Raw genomic sequence first — 13,998 nt, 5'->3', positions numbered from 1 at the left:
ATAAAAACCATATGATATCAGTAGATGCAGAAAGAGCATTTGACAAAATATAACATCCGTTCACAATTACAAAAACCTCAGTGGGGGCGCCTGGATGGCTCAGTTGGTTGAGTGGCCAACTTCGGCTCAGGTCATGATCTCACAGTCCATGGGTTCAAGCCCCCCGTCGGGCTCTGTGCTGACAGCTTGGAGACTGGAGCCTGATTCAGATTCTGTGTCTCCCTCTCTTTCTGGCCCTCCCCCATTTGCACTCTGTATCTCTCTGTCTTTCAAAATGAATAAATGTTAATTTTTTTTTTAAAAAACCTCAGTGAAGTAGGTTTAGAAGGAACATACTCAACATAATAAAGACTATATATGAAAAACCCAGTTAATACCATCATAAACAGGGAAAAACTGACAGCTTTTCCTCTATCATCAGGAAGAAGACAGAAATGTTCATTCTCACCATTTTTATTCAATATAGTACTGGAAGCCTAGACACAGCAATCAGACAACAAAAAGAAATAAAAGGCATTCAAATTGGCAAGGAAGAAATAAAACTTTCACTATTTGCAGATGACATGATATTCTAAATAGAAAAACTAAAAGACTCCACCAACAAACTTCTAGAACTGATAATCAAATTCAGTGAAGTCTCAAAATACTAAACCAACATACAGAAATATATTGCATTTCTATACATCAGTAATGAAGCAGCAGAAAAAGAAATTAAGGAATCAATCCCATGTATAATTGTATCCCCCAAAATAAAATACTTAGAATAAACCTAACCAGGGAGGTTAAAGACCTGTACTCTGAAAACTATAGAACACTGATGAAACAAATTGAAGATGACACAGAGAAATGGAAAGATATTCCATGCTAATGAATTGGAAGAACAAATAGTGTTAAAATGTTTACACTGTCCCAAGCAATCTACACATGAAATGCAATCCCTATCAAAAATACCAAAACCAGTTTTCACAGAGCTAGAACAAACAGTCCTAAAATGTGTATGGAACCACAAAAGGCTCCAAATAGTCAAGGCAATCTTGAAAAAGAAAAGCAAAGCAGGAGGCATCACAATTCGAGACATCAAGCTATATTACAAAGCTGTACTAATCAAAATAGGCTGGTAATGACACAGAAATAGACTCACAGACCAATAGAACAGAGTAGAGTGTCCTGAAATACACTTATACGGTCAATTAATCTTCAACATAGGAAGTAAGCATATGCAATGTAAAAAATACAGCCTTTTCAACAAATACAATGAATAGTGGAAAAACCAGACAGCAACATGCAAAAGAAAGAAATTGGACCACTTTCTCACACCATGTATAAAAGAAATAAACTAAAAACAGATTAAAGACCTAAATGTGAAACCTTGAAACCATAAAACTCCTAGAAGAGAACATAAGTAGTAACGTCTTTGACATTGGCCATAAGTAACTTCTTTCTAGATATGTCTCCTGAGGCAAGGGAAACAAAAGCAAAAATGAACTATGGGAACTAAAGAAAAAAAAAAAAAGCTTCAGCACAGTGAAGGAAACAATCAACAAAACTAAAAGGCAAAGGCAACCTTTGGAATAGGGGATTTGGAAATGACACATCTGATAAAAGGTTAGTATCCAAGATATATACAGAACTTATAAAACTTAACACCCCCAAAACAAAAAAAAAAATCCTAGTAAAAATGGGCAGAAGACATGAATAGACATTTTTCCCAAAGAAGACATAGATGGCCAATAGACACATGAAAAGATTCTCAGAATCACTTATCATCAGGGAAATGCAAATTAAAAGCACAATGAAATATCACCTCACACCTGTCAGAATCACTGGAATCAACAGCAAAGGAAACAAGTGTTGGCAAGGATGTGGAGAAAGGGGAACGCTTTTGCAATGTTGGTGAAAGTGCAAACTAGTGCAGCCACCATGGAAAACAGTATGGAGTTTCCTCAAAAACTTAAAAATATAACTGTCCTATGATCCAACAAGCACACTACAAGGTATTTACCCACAGAATACAAAAATACTAATTCAAAGGGATACATACACCTTAATTTTTATAGCAGCACTATCTACAATAGCCAAATTATGGAAAAGGTCCAAGTGGCCAACATTGATGAATGGATAAAAAAAAAAAATAAAAGATGTGATCTATCTATCTATGATTTCTAATCTATCTTGTTCCCTATATATATAATGGAGTTACTCAACCATAAAAAAAGAATGAAATCTTGTAATTTGCAAGAACATGGATGGAGCTAGAGGGTATAATGCTAAGTGAAATAAGTCAGGCTGAGTAAGACAAATACCATATGATTTCACTCATATGTAGAACTTAAGAAATAAAGGAGAAAAGGGGGAAAGAGAGAGAGAAGCAAACAGACTCTTAATCAAAGGGAACAAACTGATGGTTGGCGGGTACAGTGATGGGTTCAATAGGTGATGGAGATTAAGGAGTGTACTTGTTGGGAAGAGCATCGGTGATGTATGGAAGTGTTGAATCACTATATTTTACAACTGAAACTAACATTATACTGTATATGTTAACCACCTGGATATTAAATAAAAACTGTTATTTTTTTTCTTTTTTAATGTTTTATTTATTTTATTTTTTTTATTTTTGAGAGAGAGAGACACCACACAGAGTGTGTGCAGGGGAGGGGCAGAGAGAGGGAGACACAGAAACTGAAGCAGGCTCCAGGCTCTGAGCTGTCAGCACAGAGCCTGATGCAGGGTTGGAACTCATGAACTGCAAGATCATGACCTGAGCCAAAGTCCAATGCTTAACCGACTGAGTCACCCAGGCACCCCTAAATAAAAACTTCTAAAAAAGATACTATAATTCTATAAAACCCAGAGTCAAGTAAAAAGTAATTATTAAACATAAACTTATTAAGATACTTTGACCACTATGTGTCAAATTCTTTTACACATTAACCTGATTTAACAAATAAGACTATAAATTGCATATTCTTAATACCATTTTTCAGATTAAAGAAAGGAAGTTTAAGAGAATTCAATAATTTCGCACAAGCAGTGGCAAAGGTAAGATTTCAACCCAGGTTGTTGGAGTCTAAGTACAGATCTTTCTTAAATGAGAAGCCCTCTCAATGATAAAGTGTGCATTTTCTTTGTACTATCAATGCCCTCAAAATTCTTTAAGAATACTTTATCAAATAGATGAATGTTATCATGGCTTTTATATATTAATTTAGCCCACAAATTACATTATACCACACAGACTATGCTCACATCACTCTATTATTTTGTCAGCTCTGTATAAAAAAAAAGTAGTTCTACTTATTATACAAACACTACAGGTAAAATATTGTAACAGAACAACCAGAAAAATTACTTGTTGCTCTTGTTATGAATTAGTAGTTTTATTTTTTAAAGTGGGATACATTGCTTATTAAGAAAGAATTCCTTTTAAAAAAAACAAACTGAAAGCTCAGTGTTATGTAAAAAGGACAAAGTGGAAGAATATAATGAACATATGAAGGAAGTAAGGAAATAGGTATTCAAAGAATGTTTATTATTCTTCATTCAAATCAAAGGCTTTTTAAACAAGAAGTATGACGAGATAGAATACGTTTATTAATAAATACTACAAGGTATCTTTTAAAAGCCAATACTCCTGTAACTCCTTTAAATATTAAAACAAAACAGAATTATATTTTCTAAGTTTTCTAATGGGTAAAAAAATGGAAGAAATATTAATCCTATCAATGTAATATTCAAAATTAAGCCTAAGCAAAACCAATATGCTCAGTACAATGCCTACTTAACAGAAACAATTTAATTTGGGCTTTATTGGGGGAAGGTGGATTTCTTTTGGTTTATGCTATTACTAGATGGCAAAATCAAAGGATTACTATAGTTCCCAAAGATGATTCTAGAGAATTAAGTGCCTCAAATACTCTGCATTTTGAATGAGCATGCAAAATTTAGAGATTTTTCTAAATCAAGATCATTAGAAACTTTACCAGCTTGAAATGAAAAACATCTCTTACCTGTGATATAGTTTTGTTCAGTGTTTTCATTTTAGTGTGAAATCAGAAAAATGATCAGACCTTCAGTTCAGTGGCTAATTACCTGCTAAAGCTAAATACTGCTTTCCAATTCTCTGACGCAAATGCCATTCCTTTAATTAAATCACAAAAATCTACCTCAAGTAAATGTTAGATAGGAGAATTTACATAAATTCAATAAAGGCAAGAAAATTTAGAGATATATTAAACTGCACAACATTGGCATGGCATATTTTCTACAAACTTGGTAGTCGCTATTTCTTTGTGCTTAATTTTTCATGTACGAGAACCTAAATATGCATGGAAACTCAATTAGTATCAGACTATTTCTGGGTTGACCAAATTCTCTTGAATATTAACCCCTAAACATCAAAATTGGACTTAAAACTTTCTAAATCACAGATTCTATAATGTTTGTATTAGTGGATGCACATAATACAATTGTTCTCTTTTTATTCCCTAGGTAGGTTTCCATTTTTAGTTCCCTATTGTTGAAGTGATTGGCTTAAGTGGCTACAGTTGGTGTTAAATGATAGGGATAGTAGAGTAGGTTGTCTCTATACTGTATCTGCACGGGGGTTCTGTTGAGAGACAATACTCTGTGTGTGTGTTACATTTCTGTACCTCTGGCAAGCAAAGCACTAATTGACCTTTTCTCCTGGGTTATCTTTTCAATGCTGTATAATAAACAACATTGAAGTTAGAAACAGTGTCTCCCTCTGGAGCAAAGGGCAGGTATGCTTAGTATCCAGCATAATAAAGATTTATGTCCCTAGGGTCAGGTGTTCCTCACCTGAAATATATCTCTGTTGTGCACCTGGCTCTCTTTATACCAGTCTATGGAAACTGGAACTTGGGAACTAATATAAGAAAATACTAGTTCAAATTCACTACAAGTCCAGTGAATAATAAAATTCTTTATCTCTGTCCCAGGAGTCTCATCTCTTCTGCCATCATCCATGAAACTGGCAGGCTAAATTGTAAGCTAACAAGTAAGATAAAGCCTCTGACTCTTCACAAGTCTTAACAGGTTTTCCAGACAACTAGGGTAGGGGTAGTAATCTTTGTATGTCTCTTTTGACATGAAAACTTCTCTTGAACTAAGAAAATCGTTGTTCTAATAAAAGGCATAGAATGGTTCTTGAACATGAGCTATATAATAAACTTGAATTGTATTGATTTCCAAGAGAAATAAGCAAGATGCTTTAAAGGGCTTATCTGATTCTATTATTTCAAATTATATATAAAGTAGGGGTCAGATTTTTGTTTTGGTGAGGGAGGAAGAGGGTGAGATATAGTCATAATACCAAACCATTGAAATTCACTGTGTAAATTACTGTAGAAAAAGCCTTGTAACTTGATAATTATCTATTTGCTACTTGAATCAATAGAACTTTTTCAGCACTTATAACCGAGGTCCTTGGTAATGTGATATGTTACATAGCAAATTTATAGGCCTTGTTTAGAAATATAAGAATATGTGAAATCTCTTAGAGAAACAGTGACTGCCATGATGAACTACTACCACTCTATCTTGTCAGGAATTGGTCACTCTTCATTCTATGTACTGATTTGCATGGTCACCACTATAAAATATGTTTCTTAACATCCAGCTAATTTCAAAATGTCTACATTTCCGACCATAAATTCACGTTCAAAATATTCATTAACAAGAGCAAAGAAATCACTGCATTTTCCTTATAGTTATTTTGTTTAGTGAGAACATCAATCACTTCTAATTTATTTGTACCAACATATCCCAGGGGCACAATTAATCTACATCATTGAAAACTGTTTTAGAAATACCATCATAACAATCTGAAATATTAAAATCGTATTTTGTTATTTCCCTTGTTCATAATTAAACACACTCTCAGACAGCCGTTGCCGTTGCAATTCTAATTCAGTAGTAAGGAAAATGTCTAGACTATTTACAGTGACACTGTAAAGATACACAAATGATGGGGCCTTTTGATAGCTTTTATATCTAAAGCTAATTCTTGTCCCCTGTGAACCTTTGCTAGTGAAATTAATGAAATAAAAACAATTTCAAAATTTGAATGAAGAAAGTTGGAAGGTGTACATGGAGCGATATGGAAAGAAATCAGTCAAAACAGAAAGCAGAGGCTTCCCAACATAAATAAAAGACCAGTTCCTAATATATGACTATGAAATGTAAGTTTGAGTACATTTCAAGTGAATGCATGAGTCAGAGTTTCAAGTCAATATATGTTGGCCTCTTGGAGCACCTGGGTGGCTCAGTCGTTGAGCGTCCGACTTCAGCTTAGGTTATGATCTCGAGGTTCATGCGTTCGAGCCCTGCGTCAGGCCCTGTGCTGACAGCTCAGGGCCTGGAGCCTGCTTTGGATTCTGTGTCTCCCCCTCTCTCTGCCCCTCCCTCATTCATGCTCTGTCTCTGTCTCAAAAATAAACATAAACATTAATTTTTTTTTTAAAAATATACATATGTTGGCCTCTTAAAAAAATATATATATATGCTTATATATTTCTTAATTTATACTTGGATCATGCCATTCCTAGAAGCTAGCTACAAGAAAAACAAATAAAAACAAAACAAAACCACAAACAACAAAACTCAACTACATATATCTACAAAGATTTTACCCATATACATGTCATTCAAGTTATTTGCTGTAGTTTGCATTGCACAACTTACGTATCATAAAAAAGGTAATATATTGTTATATATCCAGTTATACCTTCTATTTGCTTGTGGATAAAAGACATTATTTTCTTTTAAAATGGAAGTTACTTTGAGGACATAATTACTTCGGGGTTTTTCTTTTTCAATTTATTTTTCCATGTACTAAGCTAACATGTTGGTGCATGCCTCCAGAGATCTCTTACAAAGTTTTTCAAATATGAGTGACGCCTTTAATTTCTGAAGTGATTCTCTTTAACCTTGACACAGAAATCCCAACATTATAGTTTAATTTTTCTAGCCCCCTGGTAGGGGTGGGAGGAGAGAAAAAGATAGAGGCAGAGAGAGAGAGAGAGAGAGATTGACATAGAGAGGGAGACAGAGAGACTATGAATTGTGTGCCTGGATTGAATAATAACTTAAATTATACTCAAAGTAACTTTTACATTTTGAGTTATTTCTTTTTTTGAGATCATTTCTTCATGTGTATCTGGATTCTACTGAAAACACTTCCACAACAAGTAGAGAACGTTAACCTAATAAAGGCACTTGTATTTATTGTGTTTATTTGCACCCCTTAGTAATTAATTCTGTACCCTTAGTAAGTTAAAGGCATATGTTAAAAATGTGGAAAGACTTCAGCTTAAAGGAAAGGCCTACTTCCATTTCGGAGAAAGCCTGTTCTAAATGATCTCAGGTACTAGAGAAAGTAAATCAGTAAAGCAGTTCAGGAACAACACAGAATGTGGAATGCCATCTTTAATTAGAAGCATCCCCACTAAGATGATGAAGCCACAACAAAGGGTCTTATTTCAGAGCCTTGATAATACAGGCAAAACATGCTGTAAAAAAAGCTTGCAAAGTATTTTAATTAGTGTGAAAAGAAAGGGTAGGAAGGAGGGTAGGTGAAGAATTCCTTAAATTCTTCAAAATCTCAGAAAGGTATGGTTTAGAGACACGGCATACTCTGTCATGTTTTTCTCCTGCTCTCAGCTATAAAGCAACAGTGGAGCTAGAAAAGTATAATCTTGTGCGACAGCAGGGCATGGACATATCTATCTTCAAAATTTAGTGCCCCAGGCTTGCCATGTGGCCATGTTTTGGAAGATAAATTTTTTAAAATGATTAAAAAAATTATGTATTTTCATTTCAACACACATCTTAAATTTGAGAAATTGTGATAATTTCTTCCCTATCCATGGTAAAATCAGCACACTGCACACTGTATTCAGTAGATTGGATAACTTCAGTCTAGTGTTACAGTCTCCTTAATGCTACTACAGGAGTGCTCATTAACTGCTTCATTGGTAAATACCAGGCGGCTATCATTAATTACAAATCATCGACTGTTTTTATATGACCAAAGTAGTGTGTATAATGTATTCAACTCTCCAGTCATGCCCTGGGGCATTTCTCCTAATATATTTTTGCCATATTTGTTGTTTTTTATAATGGAAATAATGGCTAAAGAAAATCAGAGTCCTATTTCATAAGGAATAAAGTAATGATCTTTTTACTGATTTCTAATAAGATGTAGTATTAGCAGAATTTACTTAAATTTTCAGCTTTATTTAAAAAAATCCCATGTTCAGAATGCCTGGTTGGCTCAGTCAATTAAGCATCTGACTCTTGATTTCAGTGCAGGTCATGATCTCCCGGTTCATGGGTTCGAGACCCAAATTGTGCTCCATGCTGACAATGCGGAACCTCCTTAGGATTCTCTCTCTCTCTCTCTCTCTCTCTGCCCCTCCCTGACTCCCTCACTCTTGTGCTCTCTCTCTCTCTCTCAAAATAAATAATAAACTTAAAAAAATCCATACTGGTTGTTTTACAACTTGAAAGAAAGCAACAAAAAAAGAAGTATTTTAGAAATTTTGGATGAAACATCCACTCACAGAATTCATAAAAATAGATTTGATACTAAAAAGTATATTCAACTATCAAAATTAATCTGTTAGTTCTTCACCAACAAAAATAGACCAAGAACTTATTAATATCACTGGTAAGCTATTTTGTAATGTCATGGTATGTTGAATACAACTAATTCCTAATTAATATTTTTGCTCATTCTTACAAAAGGGCAAAGACAGTCATAAGACAAAAAAAAATGTTTCACTGAAGAAAGTAAAAATAGGTGAAATACGTCAATTTAATTCAGTATATACATTAAAATTAATACATAATGATAATATATCACTATTGCATTGCATAAATATTAGGCTTAGGTGATACACAGTACAAAAATGGTGATATATTCTTTTATTTTAATTGTTTTTAATGTTTGTTTATTTTTGAGAGACAGTGTGAGCGGGGGAGGGGCACAGAGAGGGAGACACAAAATCTGAAGCAGGCTCCAGACTCTGAGCTGTCAGCACAGAGGCCCACGTGAGGCTGGACCTCACGAACCACGAGATCGTGACCTGAGCCAAAGTCAGGCGCTTAATCAAGTGAGCCACCCAGGTCCCCCTAAAAGTCAGAAATAATATTGGGACATTTTATATTCAAGGATTGTTTGATTTCTTCTATTGATACAAACTTTTTTGTCGTTCTCTGTACTCAGTAATGACTATAACAACTTGTTTATTTTCTAGAATAATGTCCATTTTAAATTATATACACCTGTTCTGTACATATCAATTCATTACCTATGTAATGAAAATATGTAACAATTACTAACAGACCATACAGAAAATGCATTTTACCAATCCTGTGTTGCACCTGAAGTTCCAAAATGTTACCTGTCTCAATTTAGTGTCTAAGTGTCTCTCCTGCTGACCAGATTTAGTTTGTACTTGTAGACTTGAGGGCATATTCATTTAGCTTCTTGACCATTTTGCTGCCAAACAGACGCATGCCAGGCGTAGCATATTTTTCCCTTCTATGAACTTAAAACTTACATATCTTTGTAAAAATGTAAATTAATTTCAGATTTTATGTGAAAAAGTTAGGAAGACTACAATAGAACATCTTTATTTATTTAATTTTTTTAATGTTATTTATTTTTGAGAGAAACGAAGAGACAGAGCCCGAGCAGGGGAGAGGCAGAGAGAGACACACACAGAATCTGAAACATGCTCCAGGCTCTGAGCTGTCAACACAGACTCTGACACCGAGCTCCAACTCACCAACTGTGAAATCACGACCTAGGCCTAAGTCTGACGTTCAACCTACTGAGCCACCCAGGCTCCCCTAGAACATCTTGTATATACTAAATGAACTTCTTCAAGAAAGTGTTATGATAAAAGAAGTGTTATGGTAAAGAACACAGTAATATGGTAAAGTACACAGAAAGCATGAAAACAAAAATACTGTCTGCCATCATTTATGATAAAAGTTTGTTATTGCCATTTCACTAATATAAAATATGAACTAATAACATGTTGATAAAAGTAGGCATCTTTACTTCTTAATTATTATATACCCATAAATGGGAATAATTAGAATCCTATGTAGGCTATACTTGGTTATTTCTAACACTATGTGTTATAATCCCTAAGAATTAGTACCACTAGGGATTTACTGTTGCCGTGCTTTTTTGAACTAAATGTACATAAACCAGAAAGAACATTTTTTTGTAAAAAATAAAAAAAAGGTATTTCTTTGCCAATACTTCTAAAAGCAGGCCTCTATTTACTGCCCAAGGTTATTTGATTTAGAGATAGTTGCGCATTAAGGTGGTAAGTTGGCAAAAGGAACCTTAGATGGAGCATGTTATTTACACAATATATTTCCCTCCTGACACACCAGCCATTACTTTTCAGTCCAAGAATATCTGTATACATTTGTTGTACTGGAAAAGAGATATACATTCAATGTTGCCATAGCATTTGCTTTATAGTTACCCAACAATACAAAATATATGTGGTAAGAATACTACTTCAGTAACCATAGCAATACCTAACTACTTGCAGAAATAAATAACTATTATGTGTTGCACATTTCAAATGTTTTTGATAGCTACAGTTAAGTTGTTCTCCAGAATGGTGGTATCATTTTATAAAGGCCTTTCTAAATCTTTAGCAAAGTGGATTAGGGAGAGCAATTTAATAAAAATACCTGTATGAAAAACATGGTTCTTTCAAAAACATACCATTATTGTGTTACAAATGGAAACTGCATCTAGTTAGTACTATTTGGCATATTATAGACAATCAAAAATTATATGCTAGGTGGTTGAATAAATACAATAATGAAAGAAAAAATAAACTTACATCTAAAGGAAAGCATAAGAGAAAGAGTATCTACATTTTTTGGCATATTATGGATTAATACTCATGAGACAATGTTTGTAGTCTATTTGTGCCATATCAACTCTATCAGAAAGTGGAATAAAATGAATAAGTTAAACAAGTCTTCACAAAACATGTACTCTTAAGCATCAGGCAGAGTAGAGCGTCCTCCATTTTTAAAATTTCTCCCAGAACACCACTCCCTGCTACCTTGACAAAATCTTAATAGTCTCTTACCTCTCAGCTGCATCGTTCAATGAAATCTTTGTTGCCTATTGATTCTGCTCAAAACTTTCAGAGATATTTTTTTTTAAGTTAAATGAAATTATGTAATTCAAATACTTAATTACCATCGTTGGCTCAAATTTAGTGGCTCTCAATCTCCATGGACATCATAATCATCTAAAAATCATTACAAAAGCATGAATACAAACTGCTGGCACCTCAGACCTGCTTAGCAGGTTCTCTGGGGGTGCAGGGTTCTGTAATTTAAAGATCCTCCCAGGTGATTCTGATAAATCCATGAGTATATACTCTTCATCCTAAATCACTGGACATACAATGAATTCTATCTGGTCAAGCATTGCCATCAAAGGTCTTTCTGAAAAAGCCAAAATGAGTATTTCCATATTATCTACCCTATATTACAATAGCACTAACTTTCTCACTACAGCCTGAGTATGGCTTATCCTTCTACACTCCTAATCCTAGAAATCCCTCCTTATTTCCTCTTCCTTAGCAATTTCTGGCTTTCCTAAATTATCACATCTTCTCTGTGAGGGTCTTCTTTAATTCCTCCCAGATGGAGTGAGTATCTAAGGCTCATATGTGTTCAAAGCTTTTGCTGTTTCTTTTAATTTGACAATTATCAACTTGTATAATCATACTTTATTTTCTGAAAGTGACATTTTATTGGAAAATAAATTGAAAAAGTGAAGATACATTTTTTCTTCAAATTACTGTTTCTTCTACGTAGCGTAGGATTAAAATCCTAATTTCCAAAATTATAATGTTTAGTGTAAAGTTTAGATAATCTAAGTATATATGAAGACTTCTTTTTTTTCATTAGGATTTTAATATTATAGTTGATGTTGACAATAGGCTGATACTTTCTATGATACATATATGTGTGTGTGTGCATATGTGTGCATATATATTCTTAAGAGTTTATATTGAGGGGCACCTGGATGGCTTCAGTGAATTAAGCCTCCAACTTGGGCTCAAGTACTGATCTCATAGTTCATGGGTTGGAGCCCTGTGTCAGGCTCTGTGCTTGCAGTGCAAAGCCTGCTTGGGATTCTCTCTGTCTCTGTCTCTCTCTGTCTCTCTCTGTCTCTCTCGCTGTCTCTTTCTCTCTGCCCCTCATCCACTCACACACTTTCTCTCTTTCATAAATAAATAAGCACTTAAGAAAAAAAAAGTTTACTTTGAGTATAAACTGGAAAATGAAAGTGTAAAATATCTGGGACACCTGGGTGGCTCAGTTGGTTAAGTGTTGACTTTGGCTCAGGTCATGATCTCATGGTTTATGAGTTCGAGCCCTGCATGGGGCTCTGTGCTGACAGTTCAGAGCCTGGAACCTGCTCAGATTCTGTGTCTCTCTCTCTCTCTGCTCCGCTCAAGCACACTCTCTCTCTGTCTCCCTCTCTCTCTCTCTCAAAAATAAATAAACATTAAAAGAAATCTTAAAAAAAATATTTAAGACTAGTACAGGCCTGGCTACCATTGAGTATAGACCATTCAGTCTGGGGATGTATAGAGAGGCACGCATGAAAGCCAAATGACAAAAATTAAATCAAATAGTGTAGAAATATTTCCATCAACGTGACTGTTTAAAGGCACCAATACCAGTCTAAGTGAATTCAAATCTATTTTAAATCTTAAAACATGTCAAAAGGTTCTACACAACTATTTCAGAACTCTTTGGAAATATACACAGTATTTACTTTATACTTAGAAAGTATAACAAAAAGGGAAAAAAGCAAAGTACTGAGGGCTTCTAGGTGCTTAAAAAAAATCTTAGCAGGTAATTATACTGTATTATATCATATGCTTGGCTCTTTGATTAGGCTATAAGTTACTTAAATACAGAGTGTATGATCTATTGATGTTTTAAATATTGGAAATAATGCTTTAAAACACAAATGCTCAATTAATGAATGCTAAAAAATGGAGGTATTTGTGATTAATATTAAAGTTGTCACTATATAAACCTCAATATGCTCTGGATTTCCATATAGGACATATTTTCACCTTTAAAATATTAAAGGGGCACCTTTAATATAGGGGCGCCTGGGTTGCTCAGTCAGTTGAGTGTCTTCAGCTCAGGTCATGATCTCACGGTTTGTGAGTTCAAGCCCTGCATCAGGCTCTGTGTTGACAGCTCAGAGCCTGGAGCCTGCTTCAGATTCTATGTCTCCCTCTCTCTCTGCCCCTCCCCACTCATGTTCTGTCTGTCTCTCTCTCTCTCAAAAATAAAAACATTTAAAAAAAATGTAAGTAATAAAGCTAATGTCACATTACAATGACCAACCATCCAGGTTTTCCTGACACTAAAGAGCTTCCCAGAGTGCAAAAATTTAAGTCCTAAAATTGAGACAGTATCAGGCAAAACTGGGAAAGTTAATCATACTTTTAAAATCAAATTTAATTTAACATTTGAAAATTAAAGCCATATTAATCAGGGGTTTTATTACCTGTAAGAGCTTTTTTTTTTTTTTTACAATATATATATATATGTGTGTATATATACACACACATATATTTAGGTTGAGTTGTTTTTCTTCCAATTATTAAAAAATTGATTTCACATCTGATGGAAGGTGATTATAATGGAATAGCTATAATCTAAATGTAAAAAAAAGTGGTATTTTATTTCAGTTATATATTAGAGTAAGCTCCTCCTATACTAAAATACTAAAATAAAATACCTCCTATACTAAAATTGGGTCTGTTAAAGCATTGTCTAAAGAAAACAAAAAGTGACTAGATTTCATTATATGATTGTTCTTTGGTTTTTTTGATGATATAGATTTAATTTACTCCAGGATTTGTTTAAATCTAAGGTTTCTATAAATTACTA

General features: G+C 34.1%; 1 protein-coding gene and 1 long non-coding RNA gene across 5 annotated transcripts in view; one reads left to right on the top strand and one right to left on the bottom strand.

Annotated features, from left to right (window-relative positions):
- The window catches only part of GRID2 (glutamate ionotropic receptor delta type subunit 2), a 1,486,895-nt gene that overhangs the window by 861,156 nt on the left and 611,741 nt on the right, over positions 1-13,998 (bottom strand). The window lies entirely within an intron of this gene.
- Positions 1-13,998, top strand: part of LOC132692304 (uncharacterized) — a 38,483-nt gene that overhangs the window by 8,003 nt on the left and 16,482 nt on the right. For both annotated transcript variants that reach the window (XR_009616279.2, XR_009616280.2), the window contains exon 2: positions 2,985-3,039. This is a non-coding gene — a long non-coding RNA (uncharacterized LOC132692304). The remainder of the gene's footprint in view (positions 1-2,984; positions 3,040-13,998) is intronic.

Source organism: Panthera onca, chromosome B1 (assembly GCF_046562875.1).
Source record: "Panthera onca isolate mPanOnc1 chromosome B1, mPanOnc1 haplotype 2, whole genome shotgun sequence".
Taxonomy (NCBI): Eukaryota; Metazoa; Chordata; class Mammalia; order Carnivora; family Felidae; genus Panthera; species Panthera onca.
Note: the sequence above shows the minus strand (reverse complement) of the source record. Positions and strands in the feature narration are given on the sequence as shown.